The sequence below is a fragment of the Neomonachus schauinslandi genome, chromosome 2 (genome assembly GCF_002201575.2).
Source record: "Neomonachus schauinslandi chromosome 2, ASM220157v2, whole genome shotgun sequence".
In the NCBI taxonomy this organism is placed as follows: Eukaryota; Metazoa; Chordata; class Mammalia; order Carnivora; family Phocidae; genus Neomonachus; species Neomonachus schauinslandi.
This window is the reverse complement of record NC_058404.1, coordinates 38,945,327-38,963,005: the sequence shown is the minus strand read 5'-3', so window position 1 is coordinate 38,963,005 and position 17,679 is coordinate 38,945,327. Positions and strand designations below refer to the sequence as shown.

The window sequence follows — 17,679 nt, the reverse complement described above, 5'->3', positions numbered from 1 at the left end:
CATTTACTTAGGTCTTTAATCTCTCTCAACGATGTTTTATAGTTTTCAGAGTATAAGTTTCACATTTCTTTTGTTAAAACTATCTCTAAGTATTTTATTTTATTTTCTCAATTTTGTTTTCAGATTGTTCATTGCAAGTATATAGAAATACAGTTGATTTTTGTATATATTGATTCTGTAACGTGCAAACTTGTTGAACTCTTCATTAGTTCTAATAGTTTTTTTTTTTAAGATTTATTTATTTATTTTAGAGAGGGGTGTAGGGGAGGACAGAAGGAGAGGGAGAGAGAGTCTTAAGCAGATTCTGAGCTGAGTGTGGAGCTCAATGTGGGGTTTGATCTCAGGACCCTGAGATCACAACCTGAGCTAAAACCAAGAGTTGGATGCTTAGCCGACTGTGCCACCCAGGTGCGCCCTACTAGTTTTTTGATGGATTCCTTAGGACTTTTTTTAACTTTATTATTCTTCAGGACACCCTGTTAGGGTCAAGTAGTTCATTTTATTTTTTTATTTTTTTAATTTAAATTCAATTAGCCGACATATAGTATGTCATCAGTTTCAGATGTAGTGTTCAATAATTTATCAGTTACGTATAACACCCAGTGCTCATCATCCTTAAGATTTTTTATATTCAAGATCATTTCATCTGCAAGTAGAGATAGTTTTAGTTCTTTCTTTCCAAACTGGACTTGTTTTATTTCATTTTATTGCTTAATTGTCAACTTCCAGTATAGTATTGAATAGAAGTGGCCAGAGGGGAGATCCTTGTCTTATTCCTGGTCTTGTAGGGGAAATATTCTTTCACCCTTAACAATGTCATGGGTCACTACCCTGTTGAGAGAAGTAGAGTCTAATTCTCCTCCCCTTGAATCTGGGCTGACTTCCTTGACTCACTTGTGGCCGGTAGAATGAGGTAGAAGTGAAACCACTTGACCTTGGTAGTGAGGTCAGTAAAGGCCAAGCAGCTTCTGGCTCTTTAGAATCCTTGCTCTCCAGCATACTCACTTTTGGAACTCAGCCTTCATGCTGTGATAAGGCTCCAGTTGACAGTCCCAGCTAAGCCCAGCCTTTGAGTCTTCCCAGGATAGACACTAGACATGTAAGTGAATGATTCCAGCCCTCAGCATATGAGTCACTGTCAATCATTTAAATCCTCCCACTGAGGTCCCATGCATGCTGGAGCATTGGGTCTTGTCTGAATACCTGGCCCACATAATCTACAAGCATGATAAAATGGTTATTTTACACCATAAATTTGGGGCAGTTTGTTACCCAACAACAGATTTCTAGAATAGGTCTCAAGCCTGCAAAAGCAAGCCTGTTCAGAGTGCTCTTCACATCAGTGGATGGGGGTTGGGGCCCTAAACCTGCAGTACAGTGGGCTGGGGTCTGTGGATGAGGGAGGGGATGAAATTGCAAGTTTCTCAGAAACTTTCTGTAAGCAGTCCAGCTGCAACACCAGCCTCCTGTCCAGGTAACCTCCTGGGGGTGAAGCCCAGCCTTGAACCTCAGCCTAGTTGACTCTTCTTGCCAGTCTCTAGTTCCCAAAACTCGACACTGTTCTCCCTCAAGTTCTAGTTGATTCCTGCATTATACTGGACTGTCCTCAATTGGAACTACTGCCCAGGGCTTTGTCCTGGCCCTGGATCACTGTAGATATTTAATACATCTTTTATAAATGAATGAACTGTGACTCTGGCTGAGGATGGCTATATCCTTTCTGTCCCAGAACGCTTATGCATCAGGGCTTGAGTCTTCTGGATCAGATTTGAGTTTGCCACCCCTTGAACTTTGTGACTTGAATAACTGTTTTTATAGAATTTCTTCCCTGGCAAACCTCAGTTTTTACTTTTAAGGCCTTCAGTCAGTTGGATGAAGCTCATCGACATTATGGAGGGTAATCTCCTTTACATAAAATCAATTGATTGTAAATGATAACTTCATCTACAAAATACCCTTAGAGCAAAACCTAGATCAGTATTTGATTAAATAAGTGGGTTCTATAAGCTAGCTAAGCTGACACATAAAACTAACCATCCCAGACACGGACATCCTTTTGCGGGGGCCATTATTCTGCCTACCACCAGTGAGAATAGTGAAAATGACAGGAATGGCCATTCTCTTTTCTGAGAATCTGAGGCAGGCCCTCAGGAAGGGAGGGCATTGCACAAAGTCCTGATAATTATTGATATGAGAAAACACTCAGATAATTCCAGAGACAAAGATTCCCGATGTGGGGCAAAGCAATATGTTCAGCTTACATTTTTGGGTTGGAAAAGGGGTTTCCAAGAGGCACTGTGGTGGGTTTCCAAAAGGGGCTGTCAAATAGAAGAGGGTAGTGGGGTAACAAGGGTTTGTGCCCTTGGCTCTCGTAAAGAGATCTGTGCCCAGGATTTAGGGGGTGACAGGGCTCAGAAGGAGGAAATTAAAGTTATCATGAACAGGCTGGGGAGAATCCTTAAAGGTAGAAGCTGAAAACCTTCTCTAGCTAGAGGAAAGCCTGTGGGAAGTAAGAAGACTTCAGGTAGAATAAAAAGAATTCCTTGCAGCTTCTAAAAGTAATGCAAAGACTGGAATCCTGGAAAAATGCCTGGAGGTTTGAACATAGAAGTGAAAGCAAGTCAAGGTTTCGCGTACTCACTTAGAAAAAGAACCAATTTTTTTTTCAAACTGGGGTTGTCTAATGTTCAAGTCTAACCACTTAACTTTAGGTATTCGTCCTAAAGTACTTTCCATTAATTAAAGCTATCTGTGGCCACTTGGTCCCATAGTCACATGTGGGATTTTATGAAAGATTGCATGGATTAAGGTGCTACGCGAAGGGCTGAAATAAATGTGCCTGAGGGGAAGTTCAGGGTCTTCAAAAGGACCCTGCAGGTGGTAGCTCGACAAGGGGAAGGTAAACCATGGAGGTGGCAATTAATGGATTGAAAGGCATGTGGCCACAGTCACCATACACCACTCAGTGGAGTTTCAAAATGTATCCATATGTGTGAATGTTGGCTTTCTGTGCATGAGGAGCCACACCTCTTGGAACGTGGTTGCACAGGTTGAGTTGCTTTTGTAGAGTCCCTTGAAGCTTGCTGTGTTTCACTATGAAACATCTTCTACTAAGCCCACAGAGTATCTGGCCTGCATGAACATGCAGATCCACCCATCTTCCTGCCTTGTGCTACCATCAGCTACTAAGGAACAGGACTTGATTCACATCTGAAAGAATTCATCTTTTATGAAGATTAGGAGTTGGATGAGAAATCCTAAATTTCATGAAATTCCCCAACCATTACAGTGGAAATCCAAGTAGGCAGAGTGGGGACATGATTAAGATGGCGAGATCATTTGCACAACTGCAAGCCCTTTCTCCATACTAGTTCTTTTACTCCACACACTCCTGTAAGGCTGGTATTACGTATGGTCCCTTCATTTTACAGATGAGAAAACTGAGGCATAGAAAGGTTAAGTAAATTGTCTGAGGGCTCGCAGCGGGTCAGTCTCAGAGCTGGGACCTGAGCCCGGGCAGACTGACTTGAGTGTCTGCGATCTTAGGGGTCATGCCTACTAGTTCCGCATACAGCAATCTAGTTTGACATTTACTAGGGTACCATATTAGAAGTGTGTATCTTTCTAGCTTTTTCTCAGTGCATATATACACATCCATAAATACAAACTTCTCAGCACCGCACCCAAGGCTGACATGACCCCAACTCCCTGTACAGCCTCTTTTGTCCCATTCCCCACCACCCACCCCAAGAATGAGCCACTCTGAACCATGGAGCCTCCCCAAAGCTCTTGCAGGCCCTTCTGCCTCTGCAGATAGCTACTCTCCTTGCCTTCTGTATTTCTGGTGGATCCTGCCTCATTTTCCCGGTCCTCGTCCAGGTGCTCTGTGATCTTAGGCCTTCCCTGACTTCTCTGGGCTGTTGGATGCTCCTTCCTCCCTACACCCATGCCCCAAACGCCCCTCTGTTAGAGGCCCTACACATAGTATTAGAGTTCTTTGTGTGCATGTCTGATTTCTCATGGAGCTGGGAGCTCCTGGAGGGCAGGTATTTTGTTTTATTACTATATCCCTAGTGCCTAGGATAGCCTTAATTAACTCATTTTAATAAACTCATTAACTTTTACAAATGAATGTTTATTGTATTTTTCAACAGTTTCTAGGAAAGCTGATTTCATTGCTTTTCTCAGTTGTCGATTCCTAACTCTAGTCTCTAACTTTCCATGTAGGCCTTTTTTTTCTTTTCTGTTAAATCTGTACATTCTCCTTTCTCTCTCCACAATAGTTACAACCTTTACTCCTTCCTCCTGGGTGGAATTTTGCAAAATGATGATAGGACATTATAAATAGTCCTAAAAACACAAGTGGCAAGACACATTGATTGAGAAACAGTGCCCAATTCCACTGCACCCTTCTGGAAGGGGGAATAAATTCCACCTTTTATGGAACATTAAAGCTAATTTTTTTTTTTGAGAGAGAGAGAGAGAGAGAGAGAGCATGAGCAGGGGGTGGGGGGGCGGCAGAGGGAGAAGGAAAAGCAGACTCCCTGCTGAGCAGGGAGCCCAATATGGGACTCGATCCCAGGACCCTGGGACCATGACCTGAGCCGAAGGCAGATGCTTAACCCACTGAGCCACCCAGGTGCCCCTAAAGCTAATTTTAAATCTTCATTGTTTTGAGGATGGGGCCTTTGGACTTGCAGTATCTTTTAGGTCCTACTGCACAAGCAACATCACGGAAACACTTCGGGCTAGAGCCAAAGAAATGTTCCATCAAAATCGCAAATCTCTGAGAGTTTGGTCAAGAGATATGCATTCTTTTTACAACATTCCTTTATTTGCCTCGTTGTTTGAGTGAGAGCCAGGTTATTGCCTTACACATTTTTTATCATTAAATAATTCCAGTTCATTTCACCTTTTGGAACCATGTATTTTTCCTTACATGTGTTGTTTCTCCTGATCTGCATTCCTCTCGGGTGCTTTAGCTGTGTATGTGTCAGCTCATCTGGGAGCTGCCCATCAGGACTTTTCCTGCTGGAGAATACGGTGGAGACGCCCCCAGGGAGTGCACATGAACGAAACGTTTATTCATGTTAGCAATAGCTCCTCACTCTTCAGTAGTCCTCAGCAAACAACAACATAAAGCAGGGTTCAACTTGCGAAACCAAGAGCGGCTGGAGGCCTCCTGGCTCGGTCACAGCAAGATCTAATGAGTAACTCTTCTAAATCAGAGGGTACTCTTGATTAAGAGATATCTAGACCTAGAATGGTCTAGTGGGCTACAAATCTTAAATACACGATTCTATGCTACACGATAATGACCAAAGTTGTTTGGCTTCCTTTGGCTTTGTTGAAACTACACAACCTGGCATAAATCGCCTTGACATCCTTCCCTCCACACACCTTCTTATTGCACCTTTGATTCAGCTAGCCCCAGACAGTGAGGTTGCCTATACATCTGCTGTCACCCATCTTGGAGCTCTGCTCCCATCCTCCCTGCTCTCTGGAATGTCTTTCTCCCCCCGGGCATCCAGTTCCTACTTAAAAATCTGCATTAACTGGTATTTTCTGCTCTGACATCTTTGCCACTGCTTGTCCTTCCCTGTTCAACCAAAATAATAAAAATCTGCCCACTTTATACCACACACAAATGTGCTAATGGCTACCATTTGCTAAGTGTTTGTTTTACGCCAGGCACTGTAGGAATATACACTATCTATTTAATGACACAAAACCCTAAAAATAAGTATATTTATTTTACATCTGAGAAAACTCAGAGAGATCGAATGATCCCCCAGGGTCACAAAATGAGTAAATGTTGAGCTGAAACTGGATCCCATGACTAACTCAAAGCCCACACTTTATTTTTTATCATTTTTATGTGTGATACATAAGTTAATGTCTGTAAAATAAATTTTCGAGTGTGGAAAAGTCGTGTTTGATTTGTCTTTATGACTTGTAAAGATTAAAGACATTCTCTGAAGAAAAGTTGCTCAAATGACCACCTATAGCTGGATCTGAGGTTTCTCCTCTATGGACATATCTCTTCTTTGACCTCCAGTTAGAAGTATATCCATTCTATTGAGGTGAGGATGCTCCCAGACTCTCTTGGTGGACAGAGCTAGGGGATGTATGTATGTATGTATTATACACATGCACATATATTCCATACCACATTCATTTTATTATCCATCTCTCTCTCTCGCTATATATATATATATACATATATATATATATATTCTCATCAATTCCTCTAATTTATCTGATTTTTTCCCTTTCTACTTTGTAATTCCCTTTCCTGATCATGAGAAAGCTGATTCCCATTTTCCTCAGTATATTTACTTTGGGAATCCACCCCTCTGTGTTAATCTGTCTTCTGTTACTAATGCCCTTCGATGCGCAGGTCTTTCTCTTGCCAGCACTCTGGCACCATGTTGCCCCAGCCCCAGCCCTTCCACAGGTACCTACCTCGTGTGGTCCGACTAATTGTTTTTGGACTGAATGATTCAGAAGACAAAGAAGGAAAGAAGGCCAGCAAATGTCTCCACTTAACTTTTTGAACATCTGGGACACAGTCGTAATACCCATTTTCATGTCCTCGTCTGCTGATTCTAGCATCTACGTCAATCCTCCATCAGTTTTGATTGATTTATCTCCGTATTATGGGTCATATTTTCCTTCTCCTTTGCATGATTGGTAATTTTTTAATTGAATGTCAGACATCATAAATTTTACTTTATTATGTGCCAGATATTTCTGTATTACTGTAAACATTCTTGACCTTTGTTCTGGAATGTAGTTAGGTTGTTGGACACAGTTCGATCCTTTTCAGGTCTTTTATTTTTTTGAAGATTATTTATTTATTTATTTGAGAGAGAGAAAGAGCGAGAGAGAGAGAGCACGAGTGGGGTGAGGGGCAGAGGGAGAAGCAGGCTCCTCACTGAGCAGGGAGCCTGACTCGGGGCTCGATCCCAGGACCCTGAGATCATGACATGAGCCAACGGCAGATGCTTAACTGAGCCACCCAGGCGCCCTCAGGTCTTGCTTTTATGATTCATTAGGAGGGTCTGGAGCACTCAGTCTAGAGCTAATTGTTCCCCACTACTGAGGCCAAGCCCTTCTGATTACTCTACCCCATACCTGTGACTCAGCAGGCTTCTGCTCTGGCTGTGGAAACAGAGTCCTGCTCCTGTGTGAGCACCGGGCACTGTTGCCATTCATCCTTGCGGTTGGTTCTTTCCCTGACCTCAGACAGTTTCCTCGTCCACATGGGCTGCTCAGCAGTAGTCAGCTGAAGACTCAGGGAGTACCCTCTGCACATCCCTGGCCGTCTCTCTGTGTAGCTCTCTCCTCTTTGGTAACTCTTGGCACCTCCACCTGACCCGGGGGATCTCCCGGGCTCTCGCAGTTGCCCTCCCTGTGCCCTGCCTGGGAACTCTCTCAAGGCAGTGACCTGAGGCAATCGAGGCCCTCACTGGTTTGTTCCCACTCTCACAGGGATGGCTGCCTGGTGTCTAATGTCCAGTGTCCTGAAAACCACTGTTTCTCGTATTTTGTCTGTTTCGGTTGCTGCTCTAGTTTCAGGCAGAAAGGTAAATCTGGCCCCTGTTATTCCACGGTGGGGGGGAAATAGTAACAGCAGTGCATATTTCAGAGGAGAAACATGGGTTTAGTTCTTAAACTCTCAACCGTCAATATGTTGCTCAATTCAGATTCAATGCCAACAACTGGTAGGTGAAAAGTCCCCTAAGGTTTCAAAGTTATGAGATTAAGAAATGATCCTAAGAGATAAGAAAAGAATCTTGGGTCTTGGCTAAAAAGCAGTGGTTAGGAATACTCCTGACTCTGTTTCTGAAAATCAGTGATTTTTAAAAATGCTTAGTGATTCTTACTGAATGTCCACAATATACCTACAATTATGTTCAAGCGTTTGGGGAGTACACAGTCCTACCCTTGAAGAACTTGCAGCTTCTCGGGGCAAAAAAACATACACATATGTAAAATGAAATCGCAGGGCAGTATTATTCATGTTGGGATGACTAAGACAATGAGCGATAAAATGCCACGTGCCGGAATTTATCTTCTTCCTAATAATGGACATTTTTAGAGTGTTCTCGGACTCTTTTTTTTTTAATCCAGGACAACTATAAAAACACTTCCTCTCAAATAGATGAACATTCTCATCTTGTCTGGTTCATTTGCCAAGAACAAAAAAATTTACGTGCTGTGGCGGATGCAGCAGACTGAATCTCTCAATGCTTATTTCAACTTCCTTCCAGGGAGCCTCGTTGTATTGCAAAAAGAGAAAGGCTAACACGGCATTCCCCAGAATCCCTTGCAGCTTGGGGTCTGGTGTGATTTGGGTTCCATCAATCAGACGCCTTCATGCGAGAAATGAATCTGAAACAGAGTTAAAGAGGCCGAGGCATTGGTTTTGCGAGTCAGGATCCACACTAGCAGCGGTGGGCGTGGCTCGGGAGCGGACTCCTCCGGGGGTGGTGCGGGTCCACAGATCACAGCTGAGCCTGATGGGCCTGGAAATAATACGGCAGCAGCTTCCTGAACTGACTGAAGCTAAGATTATGCTATTTTAAAGGAGTGGTTCTCAACCAGGGGCTATTCTGTGCCCAAGGGCCATTTAATAAAGTCTGCAGACATTTCTGATTGTCAGGACAGACGGCGTCCTTCAGCTTCCAAGCGGGCAGAAGCCAGGGATGCTGTTTGACGTTGTGCAATGCACAGGACAGCCCCCTCGACAAAGATTATCCTGCCCCAAATGTCAACAATGTCTGTCCTAGAGCCTGAGTTCTGGATGGCGGTGTCCCAATTCCCAAAGCTCTCGATCAAGGCAAAGTCGCTGTTCCCTCAGAGGATTAACTCTGGTTTCGTGCTTTTACGCTTCCAGCTGAATTTGTTCCCAAGCCGTAAGTTTTTGTTTCTTCACTTTCTTCTGGGTTCTTTTTCTTCTGTGCAACCTCCTCTTCTGGTTTAGGAACAATCTTCTCTTTTTCAGTCAGGATCATCTCGATGTGGCAGGGGGAGCTCAGGTGTTAATCCAACCAGGAGCTCTGTAAACCCAGCAGCGCGTCCTGGGGCCTTGTTCACCTGGATGAACTCAATGGCCAGAGAATCTACATCTAAATCCTTACGTTCAGTGTTACTTTCTGCATTTTTATGTATGTGCAACAAAAATTCAGCATTCTTTTTGGGCCACCGACTCCGTGCCCGGTCCCACTGTTTGGCCTCGGCACACTTACCAGCCCCATCATCGTAACCATGGCATGGCTCACATGTCTTCTGTAAAGTGATTTCTTTCAGAGATGTGGGGACTTTGCACATATGCATATCCCTGATGGCCTGGGCAGTTTCACGGGTGTTCTTGAAGTCAACACGAAGATTTGAACCTCTTGATTTGCACAATTTCGTGAGGGTTTCCCGGTTAAGTGAGCAGTGAAGCATTTTCAGACATCACCTCAGCTCGCTTTTTGGGGAAAAACAGAGGGTCATTCTACAGAGTCATTCTGAGAATTATCCCCAAAGTCCAACCTAAAGCCTACTTTTCCAACCTCTCAAACAATCTTGTAAGCACCTAATTCCTTGAATTAAATTCCTTTCCTGCCTAAGATACCCAGAGCAGTTTCCAGTGTGCTATATTGAACCATGGGGCATATGCTATTGCATGAACTGATCCCCACATGATACCACCATTGAAAAACATGCATAAAATGTAATATCATTATACTGTTATATAGACTCTGATCTAGAGCAGGTAGAGCAGATGTTTGGGCTCAAATTCTGGCTCTGCGGCAAAGTTGGTTAACTTCATCTGTAAGTTGTCAATGGGTAATAGTCCTTCTGTCACGGGGATGCTGTGCAGATTGAAGTAAGAAATATATGTACAGCAGTTAAATAATGCTTATGCATAGTAATGTTATTTAAGTGTTTGTTAAATAAAAGCGAAGGCAGAAGTTCAGATGGATGGCATGAGGACTGTGAAATGACTGAAGATATTTCTGAGGTGGGTGCAGGAGGGGCAATGCTGGACGACAGTAAGGAAATTGGCTCGACGGCTGTGCTGGCTGCATGCTGAGGACCAGTGGCACGAACTGTGGGCGGTAAGGTGAGGGCATGAGTGGAGAGTCTTGAAGATCTTCCTAAACAGGCTGGGCTTTCACCTGTAAAACTTCGGGACCTTACTGAAGGCTGTTTGATAGGTGACGTGGAGAAACTGATGTTTGGGAAGAGCATTCTGCGGGTGACTTTTTTGGTTGCCATTCTACACCTTTATGCCAACCTGACACACCCATGAACCACTTGCCAACTGGCCCATAAAAGGACACTTTAAACACCTGACAAATACTCATGGCGACCGTCTTGCCTTTCTCTACTCTGAAATTCCTGTCCTGCCCTAGACAGCTTCAGGGGTCCCTACAGTTGGCAAGGGAAGTTTGGAAGGTGATTAATAAATGTTGGTCTTAAAAAAATCATAGTTATTCTACAAAGTTCTATTTTAGTTTAAAAAGCGTTGGTGTCCCTTGACTGATTTCTTTTCTTTTTTTAAATGTCTCAGCTATATCTTTATAGGTCCTGGATGCTCCCTGGTCACTGGTGGTCTTTTAAACATTCATTAGTGTCCTTAGACAATATCTTCCACTGTCACCCATCTGGTGTCCCGTCCATAACAATAGGCAGCCCAGATGATGCACTAATCATGAGCTGTGGTTTCTTTCTTACTGATGGGAAAAAGAGTGTCTTGGGCTTGATTAAAAATGGGATCATTTAAAATTTCTTTTACCTATATGAACTGGTCAGTGGCATTTGGAAATGAGGATGCTAGAAATATCTAAAAAATAAACAACAGAGTTCTTTGTAAGTGGATAGGAGGGAAGGAAAAGTCAAGGACAACTCCGGGATTTCTGGTCTGGGTGGCTGGATTGATGGCATCATTGACTGAGACAAGGAAAAAGGAGCAGCAGTTGGGGCCAGTGACATAATTTACAGGGCTCATGGCAAAATGAAATTGCAGGGCCCCTAAATGTCAAAATGTCAAAATTTTCATTTATATTTGAAAACCTGGTGAATAGAATTATGGACTTAAAGTACAAGCTTACAATACTCTGTATAAAAATTGAATAATGTGTGTGCAAACTGTAATACCAAGAATCAATAATGCCATAGGCAGGTCTAGGACTCGAGGTGGCGGTCAACTTCTGAGCCACCCACCAGGCTATGTGTCAATGGACTTGCTACCCTGTCCTGTGATGGACCAGATAGACTTCGTAATGGTAAGACTAGTAGTGACCTTCAGTTTATTTTTTTCTTCCTTCTTTTTGTTTAATCATTTTAAGGACTTTGCTTCTTAGGTATGTGATTGTTGTCATCTTGACCCAGTTCCCTACTCGAATGTTATCATTTCAAGAACGTAAACAGGGGTACCTGGGTGGCTCAGTCGGTTAAGCGTCTGCCTTCGGCTCAGGTCATGATCCCAGGGTCCTGGGATCGAGCCCCGCATCGGGCTCCCTGCTCGGCGGGAAGCCTGCTTCTCCCTCTCCCTCTCCGCTGCTTGTGTTCCCTCTCTCGCTGTGTCTCTCTCTATCAAATAAATAAATAAAATCTTTAAAAAAAAAAAAAAGAACGTAAACAGACATAACTTTCAACTTAGTGTCTTAGTGTCGAAATGCAGGAAAACTCTTTTTCCTTTCTTTCAGTCTCTCAACTTGTCATGGTGAGCTTTGTTTCCCATGTAACATCACACTCTCTTAGGGACAGGGACACGCACAGGGTGGGTGCAGGCCCTCACAGACTCCTGGGGCCCTTACCTCAAGACGGAGCACAGAGCTGCCGAGTTAGGCCTCCTGCCAACCACGGACAGATGCCCCCAGAACTCAAGCCAGGCATCTCCCTTTTTCATGAGGCTTCAGTCCCAACCCCCAGCAGATGGGTGACCCCCAAGAATATTGTTACTTCCGTGCCAGGGTGCACTAGCTACCTGGACAGGGATAGGCAAGCGACTTGCCTGCCAAGTTGCCCCCTGAATGAGCCACAGCACTGCCAACCTGGGGCAGCGACAGCGTTGCCATGTCCCGTCCCGAGATACCACAGTGTCCACATGCCCGATCCTCCCTGCATCTGGGCCAAGGATCCCACCAGTGGGGATAGAAGGTGGCAGCAGTCACAGGAGATGGAGAAGAAAGGCCCTGTGTGCGAAGGGCAGAAGCAAGAGTCTGAGAACCTACCCCAGGGATGCAGGGAGGTAGCGTGAGGCAGGATGGAGTATGAGCCACCCTGCATGCTCCACTGTCTCATAGGACTCCACTTACAAAGCATACGTTCAGGGGCGCCTGGATGGTGCAGTCGGTTAAGCGTCAGACTCTTGGTCTTCGACTCAGGTTGTGATCTCAGCGTCGTGATGTCAGGGTCACGAGATCGAGCCCTGTGTCCGGCTCGTGCTCAGTGTGGAGTCTGCTTCAGATTCTCTCTCCCTCTCCCTCTGTCCCCCAGCTCATGCTCTCTCTCTCTCTAAAATAAATAAATAAATCTTAAAAAAAACCCATAAGATAAGAAATAAAGTTATTAAAAATTTCAAAACTGCAGAGCATTCAACTCCAAGCACAAGGCCCTTCTGAGTTGGAGGCCCTGTGGGACAGTACTGATTGCAGATCTGTTGTTACGGACTCAATGTTTTTGTTCACCCTCCCTGCCCCATCATTTACTGAAGCTCTAACCCCCAATGTGACTGTGTTTGGAGATAGGGAGTTTATGATATAATTAAGGTTAAGTGAGGTCATAAGGGTGGGGCCCGAATGCGGGCCTTATAAGAAGAAAACACTCAGAGGCTGAGGAAAGGTCATGTGAGCACGCAGTGAGAAGGCAGCCATCCGTCAGCCAGCTAAAGAGCTCACCAGAACCCAGCCCCTGGCACTCTGATCTCAGACTTCCAGCCTCCAGAACCGTGAGAAAATAAATTTCTGTTGTTTAAGCCACCCAGTCTGTGGCATTTTGTTAGGGCAGTCTGGGCTAATACACCTGCGAAGCCAGACCTGGGAGCAGGTTGTTTGAGAAAGATCGTGAATTCCGTTATGGACCTGTTGAGTTCGAAGGGACCCAAGTGATATTCGACTGGCAGTTTCTCATTTATGCACTTACAGATGCAGCAGCCAAGAGCAAGGCTAGAAATACCAGTTTGGGAGTCACTAATACATAAACAGCAATTAGACCCATGGGTGTGGATGAGATCACCCAAACACAGCATTTAGGGTGAGAAAAGGTGAAGTTAAAACCGAGGTGGGTGTGCCAACATTTAGAAGGTGGCCAGAGGTGGGCAGATCACAGAGAAGACAGTGACAGAGAAGGAAAATCAGAAAAAAAGGAAGGAAATTCAGGAGTAGAGTATGGTATTTTGGAAGTGAAAGAAAGGTTAGAAATTGGTCAGCTTGTCAAATACTATTAAGAATTCAACTAAGAAGAACATTGGAAAGTGTCCGATGGATCCAACCACAAGGAGGTCTCTGGGAGCAACTGGATTTGAGGATTGAAATATGAAGCCAAACCGGGAGTTGAGGATGAGAGGCAATGCACAGAAGACTGGGGTCAAACGGGCTGTGTTGGGCCCACCCAAGGAGCTTGAAACAGATTCCTGGTCTCTTCGTCAGATTATGATTTGGTAGATCAGGGCTAGGACCTAAGAATCCATATTTTTTAAGGTCTCTAGATGACTCTGATGCCCTGCCAGATTTGGGAACTACTGATGGGATGCAAATAACATGACTTGCATTCACATAGACCTGGGTTCCAATCCTGATTATGTCACATTTTAGTTGTTTAAGCCAGAAAAAACACATCTCTTTAAGGCTCAGGTATATCATTCATAAAAAATGGGAGTGATAGTCCTACTTTGTGGCAGCCAGTGCTATTTAGCGGTAAATATAATGAATGTGAACGATTCTCTTAAGGAATAGCTTGGCTTTGAGGGCCCGGAGAAAGGGTCCATAGCCACGGGTGTACTAAGGGTCAAAGAGGGATAATGTTTTGTTTTGTCTTGACTTTTTGTAAGATGACTGAGTTTGAGCATTTCTGTAAGCTGAGAGGCAAGAGATGGAGGTGGGGGTGTGATGAGCCCAGATCTCTGAATTGACGAGATGAATTGTCTCCAAATCACAGATGGAAGGATCAGTTTCTTTTTTTTTTTTTTTTAAGAATTTATTTATTTATTTGACAGAGAGACACACAGCGAGAGAGGGGACACAAGCAGGAGGAGTGGGAGAGGGAGAAGCAGGCTTCCCGCCGGGCATGTAGCCTGATGCAGGGCTCAATCCCAGGACCCTGGGATCATGACCTAAGCCGAAGGCAGATGCTTAACGACTGAGCCATCCAGGCACCCCGGAAGGATCAGTTTCTGAAGGGAGCATAAACTCCATGGAAAGAAGTTAGTTGGTATGGGGGTAGGAAATTTGGGGGTTTCACTCTTAATAATCCCAATTTCCTCTATAGAGTAGGAGGCAATATCATATGCTGAGAGGGGTAGGGTTCTTGAGAAGAGGTACAGGTTTAGAAAGAATATGTCAGAAGTTTGAGGAACAGGAGAGCTAGATGATAGATAAATAGAAGGTTTCCAAAATATATAAAGAACTTTTACAACTGGACACCAAAAAACCCAAATAATCCAATTAAAAATGGGCAGAGGACCAGAATAGATATTTCTCCAAAGAAGACATACAGATGGCCAACACACACATGAAAAGATGCTCAACATCATTACTCATTAGGGGAATGCAAATTAAAACCACAATGAGATATCACTTTACACCTGTCAGAGGGGCTAAAATAAAAAAGACAAGAAATAACAAGTGCTGGCAAGGATGTGGAGAAAAAGGAGTGTAGTGTTGGTGGGAATGCAAATTGGTGCAGCCACTGGGGAAGGTAGTATGGAGGTTCCCCAAAAAATTAAAAATAGAATTACCATATAAGCCAGTAATTACATTACTGAGTATCCAAAGAAAACAAAAACACTAATTCAAAAACATATGTGCCCCCCTATGTTTATTGCAGCATTATTTGCAACAACCAAGATATGGAAACAACTCAGCATCCATCGATTGATAAATGGATAAAGAAGATGTTGTATATGTATACAATGGAATATTGCTCAGCCATAAAAAAGAATGAAATCTTGCCGTTTGCAACAACATGGATGGACCTAGAGAGTATAATGCTAAGTGAAATAAGTCAGAGAAAGACAAAAACCATATAGTTTCACTTATGTGAAATTTAAGAACAAAACAAAAATGAAGGAAAAAAAAGGAGACCAAAAGACACTCTTTTTAAAAAAGATTTTATTATTTTTTAAAGATTTTATTTATCTATTTGACAGAGAAAAAGAGAGAGAGAGCATAAGCAGGGGAGTGGCAGGCAGAGGGGGAGGGAGAAGCAGGCTCTGGAGTGTGTGACTCCTGATGCAGGGCTCAAACAAAGGACCCTGGGATCATGACCTAAGCTGAAGGCAGACGCTTAACCGACTGAGCCACCCAGGCGCCCCAAGATTTTATTTATTTATTTGAGAGAGAGAGAGTGCAAGAGAAAGAGCATGGGTGGAGGGGAGGGGCCCAGGGAAAACAGACTCCCCACCACTCCCTGATGAGTAGAGAGCCCAATGCGGGGCTTGATCCCAGGACTCTGGGATCATGACCTGATCCAAAGGCAGACACTTTACCTGACTGAGTCACCCAGACACTCCAAAAAAAGCCATACTCAAATACAGAGAATAAACTGGTGGTTGCCAGAGAAGAGGTAGTGGAGGGATGGGTGAATAAGCGAAGGGGATTTATCTTGATGAGCACTGAGAAATGTACAGAAATGTTGAATCATTATATTACACACCTGAAACTAATATAACACTGTAAGTTAATTATACCACATTAATTTTTTTAAAAACTAAAAAAAAAAAAAGATACATAGAAGGATTAACAAAAATTGCCAGGTCTTGGCTTAGGGTGGAGACCACAGATTTCTTCTTTGCTTTCTCTCTGTAATATATGTGGCTTGTTTTAGTTGGTCTCTATAATTGTTTAGAAATAATAGATTAGACTAGTGGCATTTGCTGAATAGTTAATCTGTACAGGCATTGTACTCAGAATTTTACATTATTATCTCATTTAATCTTAAAAAAACTCTGTGATGTGGGTATGTCCCATCCATTAACCCCACTCTATAGATGATGAACGGAGACTTAAAGAGGTTTAACTAAGTGCCAATGTTGCTCAGCTGATTAATTGCAGAGCAGGGTACTCAACCTTAGGTTGGGCAGATTCTAGAGCTTCTGTTCTTAACGGTGGCACACCATGCATTAATTAGAGTTAGGTTCTGGTAGCATATACAACAGAATGGTGAGCTGGGGGAAGGAACTGGACAGATCTATCCAGTGTGGAAATCTGTCATTACTAACTGTATTACCCAATCTATTTACATTTATTATTACTGATATCTTCAGATTTCTTTCTTTATCTGGAAAAAAAATAAATCAGGTTAAAAAATCTATTTTTTGCTTTTTACTGGTTTCATTTTATTTTTTTTAAAGATTATTTATTTATTTGAGATAGAGCAAAAGTGGGGTGAGGAGCAAAGGGAGAAGCAGACTCCCCACTGAGCAGGGAGCTGGATGTGGGGCTTGATCCCGGGATTCCAGGATCATGACCTGAGCCGAAGGTGGACACAACCGACTGAGCCACCCAGGCGCCCCTCTTTGCTGGTTTTAAAGATACAAATTAAAATTCTTTTCTTATAGTCGTTAGTTACCCTTGTAATATTAACTTGCCTACCTACCTTTTAAAAATCTAATGATAGGGGCACTTGGCTAGCTCAGTCAGTGGAGTGTGTGACTCCTGATCTTGGGATTGTAAGGTTGAGCCCCATGTTGGGTGTAGAGATTTCTTAAAAATAAAATCTTAAAAAAAAATAAAGAAATAATTTAAAAAATCTAAAGATAATTAATATCTTTAAACTTCAAATAATATTTTAACTCCAATAACTCAGGTCTACATTGTTACCATGGGCCAACCACTTTTTTCTACCTTGCTGGGTTTTATTAACCCCACACATCAAACATCATTATCACTGTTTTCTAGCCAACCAGGGTTTGTTTAGAATCACCCACATCTCAGATCTTCTTTCTAGGACTGTTTTTGTTTTTTGTGAGACATATCCTTTGGGAATTCCTTTAGTGCAAAATAAATTTCTTTTGGGCGCCTGGGTGGCTCAGTCGTTAAGTGTCTGCCTTCGGCTCAGGTCATGATCCCAGGGTCCTGGGATCGAGCCCCACATCGGGTTCCCTGCTCTGCAGGAAGCCTGCTTCTCCCTCTCCCACTCCCCCTGCTTGTGTTCCCTCTCTCACTGTGTCTCTCTCTGTCAAATAAATAAATAAAATCTTTAAAAAAAAAAATAAATAAATAAATTTCTTTTTATTTATCCTTCTTGGAATTTACTGGAATTCCTGCATATGTGGAATACTGCCTTTCATCAGTTACAAAAAATCCTCAGCCACTGTTACTTTGAATGTTGGCTCTCCCCCTTTCCATTTTCTCTTTCTAGAACTCTGTTAGGACAGATGGCAATTTCTCATTTCACCAACACATATCTTAATTAGCCTTTCATAGTCTCTATCATTTTTGTTCCTGGGCTGCATTCTTT

General features: G+C 43.2%; 1 pseudogene; it reads right to left on the bottom strand.

The window, feature by feature from the left end:
- Positions 1 to 8,690: 8,690 nt before the first annotated feature.
- LOC123323779 lies at positions 8,691 to 9,456 on the bottom strand (annotated as a pseudogene).
- Positions 9,457 to 17,679: the final 8,223 nt, after the last annotated feature.